Below are 19,683 nucleotides of genomic sequence, written 5' to 3' on the forward strand. Positions count from 1 at the left end.
GGTGCCCATGGAGGTCAGAGGCATTGGATGACCTTGGAGCTGGCATTACAAGTAGCTGAGACATGGGGGCAGGGAACCAAACTGGTCTTAGGAAGAATAGTGTGTTTTACTTTTTATTTTGATACAGGTCTTATTAAATTACAGGTCATATGAAGCTAGCCCTGAATTATTTGTGTAGTTCAGATTAGTTTTGAACTTCCAATTCTCCTGCCTCAGGCTCCTTGGATTAGGAGTCTGTGTCAAAGTCTCAGTTTCTTTGATGACTTTTTAAAAAGACAAGTTACAGGCTTCCTTTGCCGCTTTCCCTACAAAACTCATCCTTATAATTAAAAATGAGAGTCGCCCTAGCAATACTGGAGAAGGTCCTTGAGCTGGCTTTCCCCTGTAATCAGCTTGGTGATTGCCCTAATTGTCACTATGGAGCCTTTGTCCCGTACCTGATGGAAGTAGATGCAGGGACCCACAGCCATGCACTGGGCTGAGCTCCGGGAATCTAGGTGAAGAGAGGGTGGAGAGATTATATGAGCAAGTGGGGGTGTCAAAATCATGACAGGGAAACCCACCGAGAGCGCTGACCTGAACTTGTGGGAGCTCACAGACTCTGGACAGACAGCTAGGAGCCCGCATAGGACTGACCTAGGCCCTCTGTATCTGGGTGACAGTTGTGTGGCTTGGTCTTTTGTGGGACCCCTAGCAGTGGGACCAGGACCTGTCCCTGAAGCATGAGCTGGCTCTTTGGAGCCCATTCCCTGTGGTGGGATGCCTTGTTCAGCCTTGGTGCAGTGGGGAGGAGCTTGGTCCTGCCTCAGCTTCATATGTCATGATTGGTGGACTCCCATGGGAGGTCTTATCCCATCTAAGTGGAGATGGAGGAGTGGATGTGGGGGGTAGAAGGGACGCAGAGGAGGAGGAAACAGGAGGAGAGAATGGAGGGGAAACTGTGGTTGGTATGTAAAAATCAATAAAAAGGTGAGAGTCCCTTCGATGTTTATCCTCCTCCAAACATTATAGAGGTACATGCACACACACACACACACACACTCGATAGGTGTGATGTTGCAAACATCATTTGATCTGATATATTATACCCTTTACAGTTACTCTAATACACTTTATATCATTTGACTAAAAATAGTCATGTTATCATTAAACACGCCAGTTTTGGAAAGGTAATGAATATAACAAAAAGAAGAAAGGCTGGCAAATCAAAAAGCGAGCCATGGAAGTCTATGTCTTCTTTTACGACATTTAAAAGTTTTTCAGACTTTGTAACCTTAAAGGTGTCCTAGTTATGCCTCTCTAGAAGCTGTACTTTTCTAGTTAGTTTTTAAATCCAAATTGAGTTGTTTCTAACTGAATGATAATGACTTGAACTTGGAGCTATCCAGTCAGCCCCAGTTTCGAGAGGGCATCAAATGGAAAGACGGTGATTATGCACTCACCACGTTCACCATTTGACGGAGAAAAAGATTCTGAAAAGTCAAGTTCTCAGGACAGCTAGCCTGTACGAGAGTGGCCTGCTACAATGGGCACCCTTGTGCTCGGTGGTCAGAATCCCTGCCTGGTGTGGATTAAACAATATGATGTGGTAAATCTAGCAAACCCTGACCCTTTAGGGTGTGCACTTGCAGCCACAGGGGTCTCAGATGTGGCACTTGGTCCCTCTTTCTTTGAATGATCATTCAGAACCATCCACCTACCATGTGAATTATGGATTTCAGTAGCTTGCCTATTGGTTAGCCAGACTGTGGTTTGGACTGACAGCCAATTTAATAACCTCAGCTTTGGTATACACCCTGCATGGACACTACAGGATCCCTGATGATTGCAAGGAGTTCCCTTGGGATTACCCCAGTAGAAGCTAACCACAGACACATACCATCCCCTTGGAAAAAGCAAGATGGAATCTGATGTTTTAAATAATCAAACATATTATAGTGTACATTAAGACTTAAAACATTTGTGCTCAGTGAATTTGGGATTACCAGGTGTGTATAAATATAAGTCAAGCTAAAAGGTCACATTAACAAAAGCTGCTGAGGTGGCTGGCATCCAGGGCCTGACACGCCTGTGACTTTAGTTATTTTCACACTGCAGAGGCTATGTCTCCTGGGGTTGGGAGGGGGAAGGCTATGTAAGAGAACTCACAGGCCCCTAGGACTCTCCATGACCCATGTAAATATGAACTCCAAACATGCCAGCAGGCAAATACCCAATCCCATGCACTCGCTTGGGGCCCAGAGCCCGTGTGAGGCATGAGATCTAAGGGTTTTGTGTTATATGGTTCCTGTTACCACCGGCTCTGGTAAAGTTCCTGGTGTGGACCCAGACCCAGGCCCAGCATTGGCCGGAGACCAGTGCATCCTGACAGCATTGTTCCCTCTGTGCTGGGTTGGCTGGGATTACAGAAGGCATTCAGCTGCCTCCCTGAGCAACAGGGTCCCCTGCAAGGCTACAGTTCCCTTTTTTCCCTATTTGCTGACCAGAAAGATCCCTGCAGACATGGATGCTTTTGTTTGTAATCTCAGGAAATAAAACAAAAGAACACTTTTCTTGTTATTCTTTTTTTTTCAAGACAAAGTTTCTCTGTGTAAGAGCCCTAACTGTCCTGGAATTAGCTCTATAGACCAGGCTGGCCCTGAACTTACAGAGATCCACCTGTACTAAGATTAATTGTTATTCTTAACATATATGCAAATACACACACATACACACATACACACACACACACACACACACACACACACACACACACACGTGCAGGCACACACAACCAGAAGATAGCGTCAATGCAAATGAGACCTATGGTAAACACACCAAGCTTATGCCAGAGCTGAGGGCATCTCAGCAAGCAGGCTGTGCACAAACCCAACTGTCGTTGTGGAAATATTTTTAGAATGACAACTGTGTGCTAGGAACAGTGCTGAAGACACGGAGATGACTAAGCAGAGTGACTCAGTCATGCTTACATTCTAGCAAGGAAGGGCAGTCAACATTCTAAGGGGAGTGACAAACTATCTAGAAGCACCAGGGAGAGTCTGGTGGGAAGAAGCTGTGGTGCTGTTGGATAAAGGAAGAGTGTGAGAGAGAGAGAGGGAAGGAGGGAGAGAGGGAGGGAGAGGGAGAAAGAGGGGGGGAGGGGGAGAGAGGGGGGGAAAGAGGTGGGAGGGGAGAGAGAGAAAGGGAGAGAGAGAGAGAGAATCTAAGACTAGCAAGGAGGGGTCAGGCTGCCTTGGGGAAGTTTTGAGTCAGGGTGTTAGGAGCAAGGTGGTCTACACAGATACACTTTCCCTGGGAAGTCTGGGCCATGTCTGCTGGAGAATTTTCAGGGTGACCAACAATCCACTATAACTTCCTAATATCATCAGTTCAGATTCAAGCCTCGGATAGTGGCTTCCCTCAGCCACTGCTCTCCTCCATGTGCCCCACTTTCTGGTAATGTCCCTCCTTTTTAGGTTTCCAGGGAAGGAGAGTGGGCCAGTCAATGCCAGAGCTCACACTTGGTACAAGTTCAGGTGAAGGAAAAGCTTAGCTCCCTGCTGGTCCCAGGTCAGGAACATGGCTGCTCCCTGCTGGTCCCAGGTCAGGAACATGCTTTGTGCTGCTGCCCTTTGCATTTGCCCTTAGCTTTGGAGTCATCGCTCCAGCCCTGCTTGCCTTTCTTTATCAGTCAAAATATCAGCTCGGTTATTTGCTTTTCCACGCTGCCACTTTCCACATCCCTGGAAAGGACCTGTTCACTGACACCAGCTCTCACTGCCCAAGCCACACCAGCACACAGGGGAATTTGTGAGCAGTGGCTTTACTTTCTAATACTATGTTGAAAGAATGGCTTGGGGTGGGGATAACATGGTGAGAGTTTCTCAAAAACAACTACTCAGCTTTGCAAATATTTGTGAAGTTGTGAGACAAATCCCAGGCATTGGCATCGGTTTTCTCCCCATCTTACCCCAGGAAGGAAGGGAGGGAGGACACAGGGCTGTCCCCCTACTCTGCAAATGTGAGAACTGGAGTTGAACTGGAGTGTGTTCTTTTCCATTCTTCCTGTCCCCAGCTGGACAGAGGGGACCTGCTAGAGGGTCTCCAGGGGACCTGCTAGGCCCATCTGCTCCTCGCCCCACCACAGGGGAGGACAGGAAAGAGATTAGATTTTCCTGCTGCCCACAGACTACCCTGAAATTTACTTCTGAGAACTAGATTAAGGCTCACACTTCCAATGGATCCCATTTTTCCTCAGGTCCTGCTCTTCATGGTCTTCTTCCCAGTGACTGTGTCCCGATGCCCTTGACGGGCTTGCTGGGAGCTGTGGGCTGTGGGCTTGCTCTCCAGCTGGCCCGGATGCTCTTCTGCCCAGTCTCACCGCCCTTTGTCTGTCCTGGAGCTTTGTTCCAACCACACCGACTTACCATGCCATCTGTTGTCCTGCTTGGGTTCCCTTTGTGGCTCTCACCAACTATGACCTTTAGGCCATGTATTTATATCTTGGTTTATGACCTGTCTCCCTCCCAGTGACACAGGCATCTGAAGTGGGGACCAAAGTATTGCTTCTTATGGTGACACAGTGCCTGGGATGGGGAGGATACGTAATAAACTCCAATGGGTGAAAACAGGATCAAGTCTATAGTAGTAACACAGCTGCAGCTATGATGCTCTCTCTCTCTCTCTCTCTCTCTCTCTCTCTCTCTCTCTCTCTCTATATATATATATATATATATATATATATATATATGGGAATGATGTTCAGCAAGTTAGAGTAGCTTTCTCAAGGCCTCAAACTCAAGAACAGAACTCAGGGCTAGAAGCCCAATGGTCCCGATGCCCTGGACCAATGTTTACTATCAGTACTCCCATCCCCTATTGTTTGAGATGTTGGGTCCCTCTCTTTTTCCTTTTGCTTCTGCCAAAGCTGGCTAGGTGAGGGGATCTTGACCAAATTGGACAAGGACTTTGACCATCAAAGAGACAAGAACTTGAAGAACCTTGCAAGATGATCTAGTCAATCAGGAGCAATGCCATATCAGTCTTTCTCTTCCAAGTGCACTTCTCATCCAAGACTCCAGGCCTCCCTCTGAGTGTCAGCACTGCTGGGCAATGCCTCTGGCATGCAGCAATTTGTCTCCTGCTGATTCTTAACAAGCTGACTTGTTGGGCTGCTTCATCTTTGCATTAAAGCTTAGGGTATATGTGCTGGGCCCCAGGGAGATGTGGTGAGGGGGGGAGTACTTCCTGGGATAATAGTTCACCTGTTTGACTACTCTCCAAGGTTTCCACAGACTGAGCTGAACCTAGGGGCACACACCTTCCCTTCTGCACTAATTCATACATGATCACCCTGGTAGCTGGAAGCCCCTGTAGAGATCACTAAGGCCAAACCACCTCAAAATCAAGGAGCTCCCCATGCCCTCCACCCTGAGGTCATAAGACATCTAAAATCACCTTTTTCCTAAAATCACCGTGGCCTTGTGGCTGATGTGGCCGGTATTTACCTCTGCATCTGAAATGTACATACTTTGATTTTTTTAAAAATAGATTACTGTAAACATGGAGTTTATATTTTTTACATTTTTAAAAAATAATTATTTATTATGTATACAATGTTCTTCCCAAGCCAGAAGAGGGTACCAGGCTGCATTACAGATGGCTATGAGCCACCACGTGGGCTGTCCCCAAAACAGGCTCATCCACTCACCCTTTTCCTGGCAGGGTACCTTCCTGCTCTTGCTCACACAGCCCTGGCTTAGCTTCTCTTTGGGGCCCAGGACCTCTATCGTCAAGACTCTTGCCAGGCACTCCCATCCGCAGAGCACTTGGCCTCCTTGCCCAGTCCTGTGTGTTTTACTTCACTGAAAATTTATCTTCACAGTAACAGCATGCACCTGTGAGACTCAAGAGTGTTGCTTGTTTTTACTCTTTGCTCTTTGAGGGGCCTGCCACCCAGCTGCCAAATAAGTCTACACAGAGATTTCTTATTACTTATAAATGCCCAGCCTTAGCTTGGCTTGTTTCTTGCCACCTTAAATTATCCCATCTACCTTTTGTCTCTGAGTTTTTACCTTTCTTATTTCTGCATATCTTGTCTTTCCTTCTTATTCCATGTCTGACTGTGTGGATGACATCTTCTTTTCTCGCTCCTTGATCTTCTCCTTTTTATTCTCTCTGCCTGCCAGCCCCGCCTATCCTTTCTCCTGCCTTGCTATTGGCCATTCAGCTCTTTGTTAGAACCAACCGGGTGTTTTAGACAGGCAAAATAGCACAGATTCACAGAGTTAAACAAATGAAACATAAAAAAATGCAACACATCTTTGTATCATTAAATAAATATTCCACAGCATAAACGAATGTAACACATCTTTAACTAGGATCCTGGCATGTAGGGAGCCTTACTTATTGGGGATATGCCATATCTATTAAGTTTTGTTATTTATGGTAGTGATGCAGAAGAGCTAGATCTTGAGTTTGAAGGCTTGTTTCATTATTTCAATTTGTCATATTTCATCTGCTCCTTTCCTACTTTGCTTCCTCTTGCTGTCCCTAACAATTGCAAGTTGGGAGGAAAGGATGCTTTCCAGCTTACATTTTACAACCCATCACCCAAGGAATCCAGGGCAGCAACTCAAGTCAGGAAGCTGGAGGCAGGAACTGAAGCGCAGGCCATGGAGAAATGCTGATGGCCGACTTGCTCGCCATGGCTTGCTCAGGCTGCCTTCTCATACAGTCCCCACCTGCCCAGTGAGTTGTGCAATACCACATCAATAAAAGGAAAACGTCCTACAGACATGCTCACAGGCCAGCCTGATGGAGGCAATTCCTCATTTGAGGTCCCCTCTTCCCAGCCGACACTAGTTTGTGTCAAGTTGTCGAGAACTAACTGGCGTAGCTCCTAGGAAGAGAGTTGGGAAGTTTTGCAAACTTCTCAAGCATCTGTGGGGTATAAATAGTCCAAGGCACTGTCAACTCATTTTAAAGCAATATGGACAAGATTTGGGAAGTGGAAAAATTTGTACAGATTTCACAGAGAATGTTCAGAAGTCCTATTTTGTGGACAAAGACAGTGTCTCCTGGGAATTTTCGGTCTCTTAAGTTAAAAAAGTTGCAGAGGTTCTTAACATCAGTGGCTTCCTCTCATTACAAAAAAAGTGCAAATTGAGATAAACAGCTGAGAGGTAAAATAGCCAATAGCCATACCAGCTCAGATGCAGACCATTGCCGGGAGGCTGTTCTCCAAATACACTCCAGACTCATCACACCCCTGGACCATGTCACCACTTCCGGTGATCTTTGTTTCCCTCTCTGAGGACATATTATCCCTCCATTGGGCTATTCTGTTCACCTTTACTGGCTCCCCCCAAAGCACAGACTCTTCCAAAGAGCAAGGATATACACCCCAACCTCACCAGACCTCTACAGCCTTGACTTATAGGTGTGGACCCCAAGTCTCAGCCCAGCCTCCCCTTTCTGCCTACCACCCAATGCCACAGCACAGTCTCAATGGTTACACCAACAGGCAATTTTCATTGCCATATCATATTTACATTTGAAGTTTGCCACCTCTTTGTTTTTCTCTTCTCAGAAATGCCCATGAACTAAATAGAGACGTGACATCAAACAGTTGGGCAAACACAGCTGTCCAGAACCACCCCTGCGCACTCTGGGAAAGCAGTTTGTTCAATTCCAAGAACTCTGGGGAGCCAGCTCACACTGAAAGGTCATTGGCTACCAGCTAACAATGTCACTATGAGGCACCCAAGACATGACTGTTGTTTGTACTCCATGAGTCCTAGTTTTAGTAAAGAGTCTGCTTGTTTCTTGAGATGACTACAGTCATGATGACTGTCAGCATATGCTACTTATGAGATCTTCCGGCATAAACAGATAAGGACACGGTGTGGTGTGTGTGTGTGTGTGTTGGAAGGGGAGGCTCTTAGTTTCTGTTGATCAGCACAGGAAGGAAGTCTCACGTGTCACATAAACTTACTCCCCTCCTGGCAGAGAGGGGTGACTCCTTCAGGAGGTGCCGAGGATGTAGTATTGGACATAGCCCCCATGCCATGTCTCTAACCTCTTCTCTCCAGAGGACCTGATGGACAGAAAGTTAAACTGTAGAGAAACTCCCTACAGAAAATGGGCTTTGCTACTGGAGACTGTGGGGTCTCAAAACGGCTCACCATCTGGAAGGCTCTGAAACATCTCCAATCTGACTCTTCCTAGTCCTGTGATGTTCACTGAAAATTGGGAGGAACTCTCAAGTTCTCTAATCCAATGACTGCTTCACCAACATTCCTATGCCCCAATACCTTAGTGTCTGTCAGCAATGTTCCAGAGACTGGGGCTCCCTGGGTCTGTGCAACAGATTTGTTATCAATTCCGTTTATCGGCTCTGTAATCACTAAAGAACTCTTGGAGTGAAGGCGACCAGGCTAAAGTAGGAAGAGAACTGAGAAAGTATGAAGAGTCTTCTAGAACAAGGAGGCCCCAGGAGACTCTTGAGCAGGAGAGTCCTTTGCTTTTGTCCTGGGCGGCTCCTTAGGATCCTTCTGGGAGCTTGGTTAATCATCTTGCTATTAGGAGAGGAAGCCTGTGCTGCTAAATACAGCATGCGAGGCCACATGGTCCAAGAACGGAGCACGAGTGTGAGCATGGTACAAAGGACAGTCACATGCTTAGTCTCTAAGGGAAGTCCTGCAGCAGGGACCCTCTCCCCTACAGCCTCTCCTCCACAGGGGGAACCCTCCTCCTCCACAGCGGGAGCCCTCTCTACAGCAGGAATCTTCTCTCTATAGCGGGAGCCCTCCCCCTCTACAGCAGGAACCCACTCTCTATAGCTGGAGCCCTCTCTACAGCAGGAAACTTCTCTCTCTATAGTGGGAGCCCTCTCCTCTACAGCAGGGACCCTCCCCCTCTAAGGGGGAACCCCCTCTCTCTACAGAGCCTTTGCCTTTTCTGACCCGTTCACTCCTCTTTCCTCACCACATGGTCTCCAAGTGTTTTGTACTGTAACAGGCCCCAAGACCTTGGCACAACTGACACCTTGTTAGAGACACCATTCTGACCTTAGAAGCCAGCATGTGGGCTCCCACACCTGCCAACATGGGAACATAGACTTAATCCATCAATGATATAGTCCGTAGATCTAGGATCCAGAGAAATTGAGATGTGCTAACCTTGCTTTTTGGCTTCTGTAGTTTAACTTCTCACCAACTGTTCTTGCTAATCAAGGTGTGTGAACCAGAATGTGATTTTTGTGCCTAAAAGGCAAAGAATGGTGACTCGGGCTGCATGTTTCAGGTTAAGTTTCCCATGTAGCTGCTGGCTGGCAACATGGACTTTCTATTGTGCTCTAAGAATATCCATGTGTTCTCTGGAGGAATTACCTGGCAACATTATGGAAGCACCAAGAGATTCCCCTAGACGGAGATGCCTGGTCACTGGGGATATGGAATCCTCTGAGCAGGGGTAGCATGGGGAATGGACAGTTGTTAGGAGGTACATACTCTGAGGCATCCTGAGACTCCAGAAACTTCTCTTGCCTCTGCTCCTATTGACCCAGAGGCTCTTGGTGTCTCCACCCTACAAGGAGAAACTACACAAAGTGGTCTGGCTCTGTCCCCTGTGGAGGTGAGTCTGATTCTGGTCCCTTCTGGATAGGACACTTAAGAAGGCTAGATGCGGCTTGAATTCCAGTGCCTGGAACCCATGTGAGACATCACCAGATCCCCTGTTTTTGGTCTATGTGGTGGCCACCCCTGGTTGTCTTCATTGTTGCCTGTTTGTGTGTGTCTGTGTCTGTGTGTGTGTTTTTCGATTCTATTGGCTGGAAGAAGAGGAGGTGCAGTGTAAGGTGGTGTGAGCAGTTCCAAGACACTGTTGAGGTGTATAGTATCTTAGTTTGGCCAGGTCTCAGAGAAACCCAAACTTTTTTTTTTTTGAGACAGGGTTTCTCTGTGTAGCCTTGGCTGTCCTGGAACTCACTCTTTAGAGCAGGCTGGCCTTGAACTTAGAGATCCGCCTGTCTCCATCTCCCAAGTGCTGGGATTAAAGGCGTGTGCCATTATGGACCAGCCAGGAAACCCAAACTCTCTCCACCCTACCCACCTAACTTTCTCCCTCTGTATGTCCCAGCTCAGTCAGGACTATGCCCAGGGAAGGGGAAACAGTTGCCCCAGGCCGCACACATGCACACACTGCATGGGGGTGGGAGTGGGCTGGGGCTGCTGCTGTGGTGGTGGTGTAGTTTCTTCTTCCTTGGGCCCCCTCTTCCCTCTACACACATGGAGTGGCTCTGGTTGTGTGGGCCCTGGGAAGAATTTCCCTGGGGAGGAAGCAGCCGTCATCTTCCCTAGCTAGCCCCAAGACCCAGAGGTTCTCATCTCTCCCCTTCCATGGTTTATGTCTCCTTCTCGACCCATGATATGTATAATTGGAACTCACCATTCTCTGAAAAGCCTCGGGCTCTTACACCCACCAGTTGACCTGGGATGACTGTCAACAGCTCACAGCTAGCCTGTTCACAGCCAAGGAGTGGGGCAGAGTAGGACAACCACCCTTAGGCTAGGCAGGGGTCGCTGGTGGGACAGTGCAGCCCAGACAGAGCAGATTTCCCCTTCTGCCCCATCCGATTGAAATCCTAACACTGACCAAGGTAAGGAGGCTCTGGACAAATTTTGCCTTTTAGGAGGATTGAAGACAGCTGCTAGAAAACCTACCAATCTGCCTCAGGTAAGTGAAGTAATGCCAGAGCCCCAGGAAGCATCCCCTGGGTTCCAGGTTTTACCCATACACACCCAGTAAGTGTCCAGTGTTGCTTTTATTATGCAGTCAGACCCAGGCATTAGAAAGACAATTCAGAAACTAGAACATGCTCTTGGGCTTGTGGGTCTAGTAATTTACAGGGCTCCAAGCTACCTAATACTGTATTTGCCCAGGGGGTGGCCCCACACACCAACTGCCAAGAGCCAATTGTGCTCAGTGGGTTGTGAAACCAATTCCTCCTGGGGGTACACTGTTCCATTCCTAGACCTAGAGGGAAAACCATCACAATCTACCTTCCTTTCGCTAGTCTTTGGGCAATGCAATCCCACATCTACAAAGGTTAGGACCTGGCAGGAAACTGAAGGTCATCACTGGGAAACTAGAAGAACCCGGGAGTCAGGTCGTGTGTGAATGGTTGGTTGAATGTCCATCAGTTCCTGAACCATTCTTAACCAGACATAGGTAAAGACTGCTGGCTAATGTCTAGACCCCAAATTCCAATACTATGTTAGGATGGCAATAGCTGTATGTGGGACTAGTCAAAGCTCATCCTTGGGGACCTCCAAGGAAAGGGTGACTGCTTAATGTCACTAAGATGTCTTCTAGAGAGTTCCCCATAAGCAGGTTCCTGTAGTCAGGCGCAGCAGGTTAACTGCAGGAATGGGAGCTGAGTGTATATCCAGGCCCAGAGACTACCTGGCTTGCTTAACCAAGCGCACATCTTCTGAACTGTTTTCACTGGCAGGGACACCACTCCTCTGTGTTCATGTATAATGGAGAAAGGAAAGGGCCCACCTAAATCTATATCTGGGCTTCCTTGTGCATGGAAAGCTGTCCCCATTCTCATTTCCCTTTTGGTAGGGACCAGCATCATGAGCTCAGTTGCAGTAGAAAATCCAGTGCCAATTGTGGGGGATAAAAACTTCAAGGAACTCGATGCTCTAGTATACACAAACAGAGAGCATCTGGAATATTGAATTCCCTCTCTGGAAGCCCTGGTATACTCCCCAGCAGAGTCAGAATTGAAGTCTGGACCTCTCCTTCATGAAACAAGGATTTCCGTGTTTGACACAGGGAGAAATTTGTTGCTTCTATGCCAACCAGTAATTAGAGAAAGTTTATCCATTGCAGAAATAACTTTAAGAGAAAAGAGACATCAAGAATCTGATAACTGGCACCAATGCTTGTTCTCCTGGTAACTTCTCTAACTTATGGCTCTTACCACACACACCATTAATCCTTTTGTTTCTAGCGCTCACTATAGGACCATGCTTGCTCAACTGCCTACATAGTTCTGTAAAACCAGAGAGTCAATTCTGATAAATTGTTAGTGCTGAGGTGATGATATAATCCTGTCCCAAGATGAGTCTATGATTTGACTCATGCCCATAGAACCAGCAGTGAATATAGCAGTCCCTAAGAACTGAGCGCAATGCCTTACTTAGAGGCTCCATTCTGACCTTAGAACCCAGGACTTGGGCCCAAACACCTACTGAAATGGGAACAAAGACCTAATCCATCAGAGACCCAGTCCGCAGTTCCCCACCTAGTCCACAGGATCCAGGAAAGTTCCAAAGTATACTAGCATTGCCTTTTGGCTTCTGTAGTTTCACTTCTCACTGACTGTTCTTTCTAATCCAGGATGTATTTTTTGTGCCTAAAAGGCAAAGGACAGTGAATCTTGGGGTTGCATGTTTTGCACAAGGTCCCTATGTAGCTGCTGGCCAGAAATACTGACTTTCTATTTGGCTTTCAGAATGCTTGAGTGTTCTCTGGCAGAATTAATTACCTTGCAACACTATAGCATAGCAGGACTGAGTTATAGCAGAGCTGGCTAGTACCCCCGCCGTCCCCTGAGGACTAATTGTTCCCACTCTACCAGTATCTAACATCTTCAGCTACTATTCAAAAACTACAAACCTGAAAATCTAGTCAGATTGCCTATTAAGTCATATTGTTAAATTATAGAAATGTAAATTAGTTTGTAATATCATAGGATGACTCAAAAGGTATTTGCATCACACAGGGTGTAAAACAGAAGTGTCAAAAGTGGTATTTCTAACCCAAACAAGAAAAGTTAGTCAATGTGATGGGACTTAGTTGGCTGACCATTTTAAAAAGAGAAAGAACCAATGAACAAATGAAGAGTTCCTATCTCATACAGAATAATTTACACATGGGAGCACTACTCAGTGGACAGAAACAATGGAATCTTGAAATTCACAGGCAAATGAGTGGAACTGGGAGAAACCATCCTGAGTGAGGTAACCCAGTCACAAAAAGACAAACATTGTGTGTTCTCACTCATACATGGATTTTAGACATGAAGTAGGGGGAGTGTCAGCCTACAATCCCATCGTCAGAGAGTCTGTGAAACAAGACCCTAAGAGAGATATGCATGGTACCCCGGAGAAGGGGAATGGGACAGGATCTCCTGAGGGGATTGGGAACATGAGGGGAAGGGAAAGGGAGCTGGGAGAAAGAGGGGGATAAGATGAGGGGAGAGGAGAACATGGGAGAACAGGAAGGTTGAGTCAGGGGAAGAATAGAGGAGAGCAGGATGAGAGATACCATAATAGAGGGAGTCATTAAAGGTTTGAGAAGAGATCTGGCACTAGTGAGATTTCCAGAGATCTACAAGGATGACACCAACTGACAATCTAATAGTGGAGAGACTACCTTAAATGTCTTCCCTTGATAATGAGATTGATGACTACCTTATATGCCATCCCAGAGCTTTCATCCAGTGGCTGTTGGAAGCAGAGACAGACACCCACAGCTAAACACTGAACTAAACTCCTGGAACCCAGTTGCAAAGAGGGAGGAGTAATGAGCAAAGGAGTCAAGACCTGACTGGTGAAACCCACAGAGACAGCTGACCTGAATAAGAGGGAGCTCATGAACCCAGACTGGTGACTGAGAGGCCAGCATGGGACTGACCCAAACCCCCTAAACATGGGTGTCAGTGAGGAGGCCTTGGCAATCTATGGCACCTTGGATTTAGCCCTGGGATACAAATGGACTTTGGAAGCCCATTCCACATGGAGGGATGCTCTCTCAGCCTGGACACATGGGAGAGGCCTAGGCCCTGCTCCAAAGGATATGACAGACTTTGAAGATCCCCCATGGAAGGCCTCACCCTCCCTGGGCTGCAGAGGGGTTATGAGATGGGGGTTGGAGGGTTTGAGGGAGTGGAGGAGGAGGGGAGGGTGAGGGAGCTAGGATTGACATGTCAAGCAAGCTTGTTTATAATTTATATATAGAATAAAATATTCAAAAAATAAAAACAAATTTAAATAATAAGCTTCCATTTTCACCAATATTTGACTAATGTTAAGTCATTTGATAGGTAACATTGTAAAGGAACTAGTTACATATTTTGAAAAGCAATTTAGTCAAGTGTTTCAAAATATAAGCTGAATATATCACAGTAGCTCCATGTCTAGAGATTTACCTCACTGATTTTTAAAAATTAATTAATGTATTTTACATCCCAGCCACCATATCCCCTCCCTCCTCTCCTTCCAGTCCCCACCCCCAACTCCCACCCCCCTACCTCATCCCTAATCATTTCCTCCTTCATTTCAGGAAGGGTAGGTCTCCCATGATTATCAACAATACATGACATATCAAGTTGAAGTAAGACTAAGCACCTCCCCCAGTGTGAGGAGTTGGGCCCAGAAAGCCAGCAAAAAAGTCAGAGACAGGCCCTGTTCCTACTGTTAGGAATCCCACAAAAAGACCAAGCTACACAACTGTAGCATAAATGCAGAGACCCTAGGTCAGTCCCATGCAGGTTTTCTTGTTGTTGGTTCAGTCTCTGTGAAGCCCTATGGCCCAGGTTAATAGATCCTGTGAGTTTTCTTGTGGTGTCCTTAATCTTTCTGGCTTCTACGATCCTTTTTCTCCCCCTCTTTTGCAGGATTCTCTGAGCTCCACCTAATGTCTGGCTGTGGGTCTGCCTCTTTTTCCATCAGCTGCTGGATGAAGCCTTTTTGGTGATAACTGGACTAGGCACTAATCTATGAGCATAGCAGAATATCATTAGGCATGTTTACATTGACTTTCCTCTAATAGTGTTTGGTTCTATCCTAGGTCTCTGGCAGATAAAGAAAATGTGGTACATTTACACAATGGAGTAATACTCAGCTATTAAAAACAATGGCATTGTAAAATTTGCAGGCAAATGGATGGAACCAGAAAAAAAATCATCCTGAGTGAAGTAACCCAGACCCAGAAAGACAAACATGTCAAGCTACAATCTACAGTCCCAGAGAGACTAGGTAACAAGGTGTGTAAAGAGAAGCCTTTCCAGAGCCACATGAGTCCCAAATAAACACACAGGAGGCTATATTAATTATGAAGCTGTTGGCCTTGCTTGTTTCTTACTGGCTAGCTCTGACTTAAGTATTTATCCCATAATTGCTAATCTAAGTATTTCTCTTACCGGAGAAGTTTCTGGGCTTCTTATCCCTATGTCGGTTACATCTTGACTTCATGTGTTTCTCCTTCCCAGAATCCTCCTGGACTCCTAGTCCCACCTATCTTGCTTTCTTATTGGCCTACAGTGCTTTATTGACATATACACAGGACATCCCTCATCATCTCCTCTTTTCTGTCTAAACAAAAAGAAAGGTCTTAACTTTGACATAGTCAAGTTATATATAACAAAACAGTTATCAAGTAAGAACACAGTTACAATATTTTGTCTAACAACATTCAGCAAGATTTAAAGAAAATATCTATCCCATTCTTGTGAGTCCAAAGTCCTATATGTAGCTTATCTTTTATCATAACTAAGGAAACTATAACTATAACTATCTGCCTTCAACTCTATCAAAGACCACAGAAGGATAATATATAAATACGAGGATTGACAGAGACATCTTACTGCCTGGACAGTTACCCGAAGTTCCTCTGTAATGTTGGGGCATCCATCTTCAGCCCATAGGCCACAATTTGTCCAGAAGATTTCTCAGCAAAGCAAGAAATTTCAAACTGTCCATCTGCATTGGCAGTCTGTCAGTCGTTTTTTTTTTGTGTGTGTGTGTCCTGCAGAAAGTCTCATATACTCTTCCATGAAGCAGGAACCCTGAAGGACTATTTGAGTTCAGCAGTCACTTTCCTGTGGGTCCTGCAAAGGTGACTTCACAGGGGACTCCTGGGTCTCCCTGGGAAGAACAGATTTCAGGAGTGGACTGCAGGTGGGTGGGGATGGGAACATGAGCCATCAGGTTGGGGGGTAGGGGAGAGAGTACTGAAAGGGACTCTGGAAAAGGGGGTGCACAAGGAAAACTGCCAGGAATCTACCCCCCAGCCAATACTTCTAGCAATAGCAGATATGTAGCCCAAACTGGTCATTCCTGTGACCAATCAAGACTTCAAGGGGATGTATTATGACACCAACCCAGTCATGTAACCTTTCGACCTACAGCCTGTCCTGCCTATGGAATGTGCTGGGTGTAAGGGTGGCCTAGAGATTGAGGGAGTGGCCAACGCATCGAGGAGAATAAGCCCACCCCTGACACTGTCTGGAGCACTAGGACCCCACTGTTCTTTTAAGAATGCACAGAGAGGTCACCAGCAAAGTTTGTAACAGAGGGGCTGTTGCGGGGAAGTAAAGAACTTAGGTGTTTATCAGTAAGAAAATGGGATAAAAAGGCAGAGAATACATACAGACGTAAAAATAAATGAGGTAAACTGGGCACACCTGTAATCCCAGCACTCAGGATAAAGAGGCAATGGAGTTTGAGGCCAGCCTAGTCTGAATTCTGAGACCCTGTCTCAAAAACAACAACAACAACAAAAGAGTATCTTATGAATATAAAGGATATGTACTATACAGTAGTCAAAAGCATAAGGAGTAGAAAAGTATATGTAATATGAATTAATTTATGCAAATATATGTGTATGTTCATATAGTCATAGACTAACATGGAAAAAGACAAATATTAGCCATAGCCACCATTTATTTACAACTTAAATTACACAAGGACAATGATTGTTTTACCTATGGCTTTATACCTCTATTTATCTAAGTTAAAAAGTGTTCATGAACATAGGACAAATTATGTACTTTAGATCCAGAGATAAAGCCTAGAGGGAACACATAAGAATCTTTAAATGTATTTAATGTTTTATCTCAGTAAAATACCTCTGTAGTATTCTTTATGAATATTTAAACATAAAAAAGTTAAAGAGGAAAACTAACACTAATACTCACTAGCCCCGGAAAATCTCTTAGAATAATCAATACAATGATGACTCACAGCCTTTTTTACTATGAAAGCTTTGGTGAGTGGGAACTAGCATTTTGTAAGAGACAAGATCTACTTGGCGGAACATCCCTGTTCAGTCTAAAAGAGACAGCTGTGCTCTTGGGCACAGGTCTATCTGCTGTCAAGCCTCGGCTGAGGTTTTATTAAATTAGTGGTGTTCTTATGCTAAGCTGAGAAAGAACACTGCAGACCTTTCCTCACTTGCCTTGCAAATGTCTCTCACCAAGATTGCCAGATCGCTTGTAAGTCATAGGTCTCCAACAAAACACTACCGGCAGATCTCATTTGAAAGTCGGTACTGAGACAGAAATCAAAATGTTAAAAATTTCCCGGTGAGCAGCAGGCTGGGTTCCTGAAGTTGCAGGCAGAATGAGACACCCCTACCCACCTACAAACCCCTACACAAAGATTAGTCACCTAGACTAATGGTTTCCTGTCTTAGTTAGGGTGTCTATTGCTACGACAGAACACCATGACCAAAGAGCAAGTTGGGGAGGAAAGGGTTTATTCAGCTTATACTTCCATACTGGAGGATCATCACTGAAGCCAGGACAGGAACTCGAAGAGGGCAGGAACCCAGAAGCAGGAGCTGATGCAGAGGCCATGGAGAGGAGCTGCTTACTGGCTTGCTTCCCATGGTTTGATCAGTCTGCTTTCTTATTGAACCTAGGACTACTAGCCCAGGAATGGGACCACCCACAATGGGCTGGCTCCTCCACCATCAATAATTAAGAAATTGCTGTACAGCTGGATATTATAGAGGCATTTCCCCCAAGGTCCCCTTCATTCAGATAACTCTAGTTTGTGTCAAATTGGCATAAGACTAACCAGCACAGCTGACACCTCGTCAACATGACACAAACATGTAGCGGCTATTAAGCTACAACTTTTCCTTATTTATCCCAAGACCTCACATTGAAAACATCAAGTTACTTTAAAAGTCCCAGTCTTTATAAATTCAAGCACATTAAAATTTCAGTCTCTTTAAAATATCCAATCGCTCTAAAAATCCCAAATCTCTTTTGAAATTCCAAAGTCCTTCAGCTGTGGGTTCCTGTAAAAATCAAAGTTAAATTAGATACCTCCTTCACGTGGGGAGAACCAGGGCACAGTCACAATGTGAACGAAGCAAAACCAAACTCCAGCAGTAGAAGTAACTCCATGTCCACTTACCTGGGATTCGCTCCCGATCTGGGCCCTCCAAGGAGCCCGAGTCACTTCCCCAGCTCTGCCCCTGCAGCACACACGTCTCATCTTCTAGGTTCCAGCTGGCTCCACTCCACTGCTGCTGTTCTTGGTGATCACCCCCTGGTACTGGCGTCGCTAAAACGCTGGCGCTCCTTCCTGCAACTGGGCTGCGCTTTCACCAATAGCCTCTCCCAGGCTCTCTTCATGGTGCCAGCTTCTTTGCATGATCCTTTCAGTCCCGGGCCTTCAGCTGCCACTGAGGCTGCACCTTCATCGAAGCCTCTCCAGGCCCCTCACAGTGCCAAGCCTCAGCTGCTCTCCATGACCCCTTCGTGCCTTCAAAACCAGGACCACCCGGGTGAGTCTCACAGCACCAACTTCAGCTGCCAGCAAGCGATAACCTCAGCCAGTTCTGAAACACAGCTCCTGTGTGTGCTGATCTTGAGGAAACACTTCCCCGAAGATTCCACCTCAGTGATGCTGGTCTCGTCTATCACTGCTAATGTCTTAGCTCCAGCTGACCAGCATCAATTGTCCCAGTAAAGCAAAGGCTTTGCTTCGATGGTGCCGGGCTCTTGCTAATCACGGCTGACTCTGTGGCCCCAGCTAACCGGAGGGATAGAATCTCACATGAAAATAGCAAACAGCCCTGATAGAGTCTTTAAATTTCTCTTTTGGACTTCACACAAGCCAGGCCTCCATCTGACTGCTCTCTCAGCATTCTTCCAAATTCTCACTGAACTCTTAGCACTCAATGGCTTTTCTAGCCCAAACTTCCAAAGTCCTCCCACAATCCTCCTCAAATCCAGCCCATGGTCAGGTCTGTCACAGCAATACCCCACTGTATTGTGTTACCCTGCTCGGACACCTCTTGTGGGTGAGAAGACTCAGTATCAATGACTCTAGCACCGGAAGTCAGTAGGTAGCAGAGCAAGCTGCAGACTCGTTTATTATGGAAGTTAGGTCTGCCTTTATATCCCCTCCCAAGGTCCTATTGGCTCAGGTGGCTGCCTCTGCTGAGTTGTCCTTTCCTCATTGGTGTCTCTGGGTTCTGTCAGAAGTCTCTGGGCTTTGAAGCAGGCTTGGCGGCTTGGCTAAGGGAGGAAGTACCTGCTGCGCATGCTCTTGATGGCTGGCCTGGGCAACGGAGGCAGGGCAATTGTAGCTTGTGTAGGCTGGCAGCAGTTTCTTCTGCACCCCACTACACTGGTACCAACTTGTTTTAGTTAGAGTTTCTATTGGTGCGACAAAACACCATGACCAAAAAGCAAGTTGGGAAGGCAAAGGTTTATTTAGTTTACACTTCCATTATCAAAGTTCATCATTGAAGGAAGTCAGGACAGGAACTCAAACAAAACAGGAACCTGTAGCAGGAGCTGATGCAGAGGACCCGGAGATATAGCTTTCTGACTTGCTTTCCATGGCTTGCTCAGTCTGCTTTTTTTTTCCGGGGTGGAGGGGGCATGAG

General features: G+C 46.2%; 1 protein-coding gene across 1 annotated transcript in view; it reads right to left on the minus strand.

Annotated features, from left to right (window-relative positions):
- Neb (nebulin) overlaps positions 1 to 19,119 on the minus strand; it is a 237,063-nt gene extending 217,944 nt beyond the window's left edge. The window contains exon 1 of the mRNA XM_040745341.1: positions 18,201 to 19,119. The gene's annotated coding sequence lies outside the window, so the exon portion shown is untranslated. The remainder of the gene's footprint in view (positions 1 to 18,200) is intronic.
- Between the last annotated feature and the right edge of the window lie 564 nt (positions 19,120 to 19,683).

This window comes from Mesocricetus auratus, unplaced genomic scaffold, assembly GCF_017639785.1.
Source record: "Mesocricetus auratus isolate SY011 unplaced genomic scaffold, BCM_Maur_2.0 Super-Scaffold_100004, whole genome shotgun sequence".
Taxonomy (NCBI): Eukaryota; Metazoa; Chordata; class Mammalia; order Rodentia; family Cricetidae; genus Mesocricetus; species Mesocricetus auratus.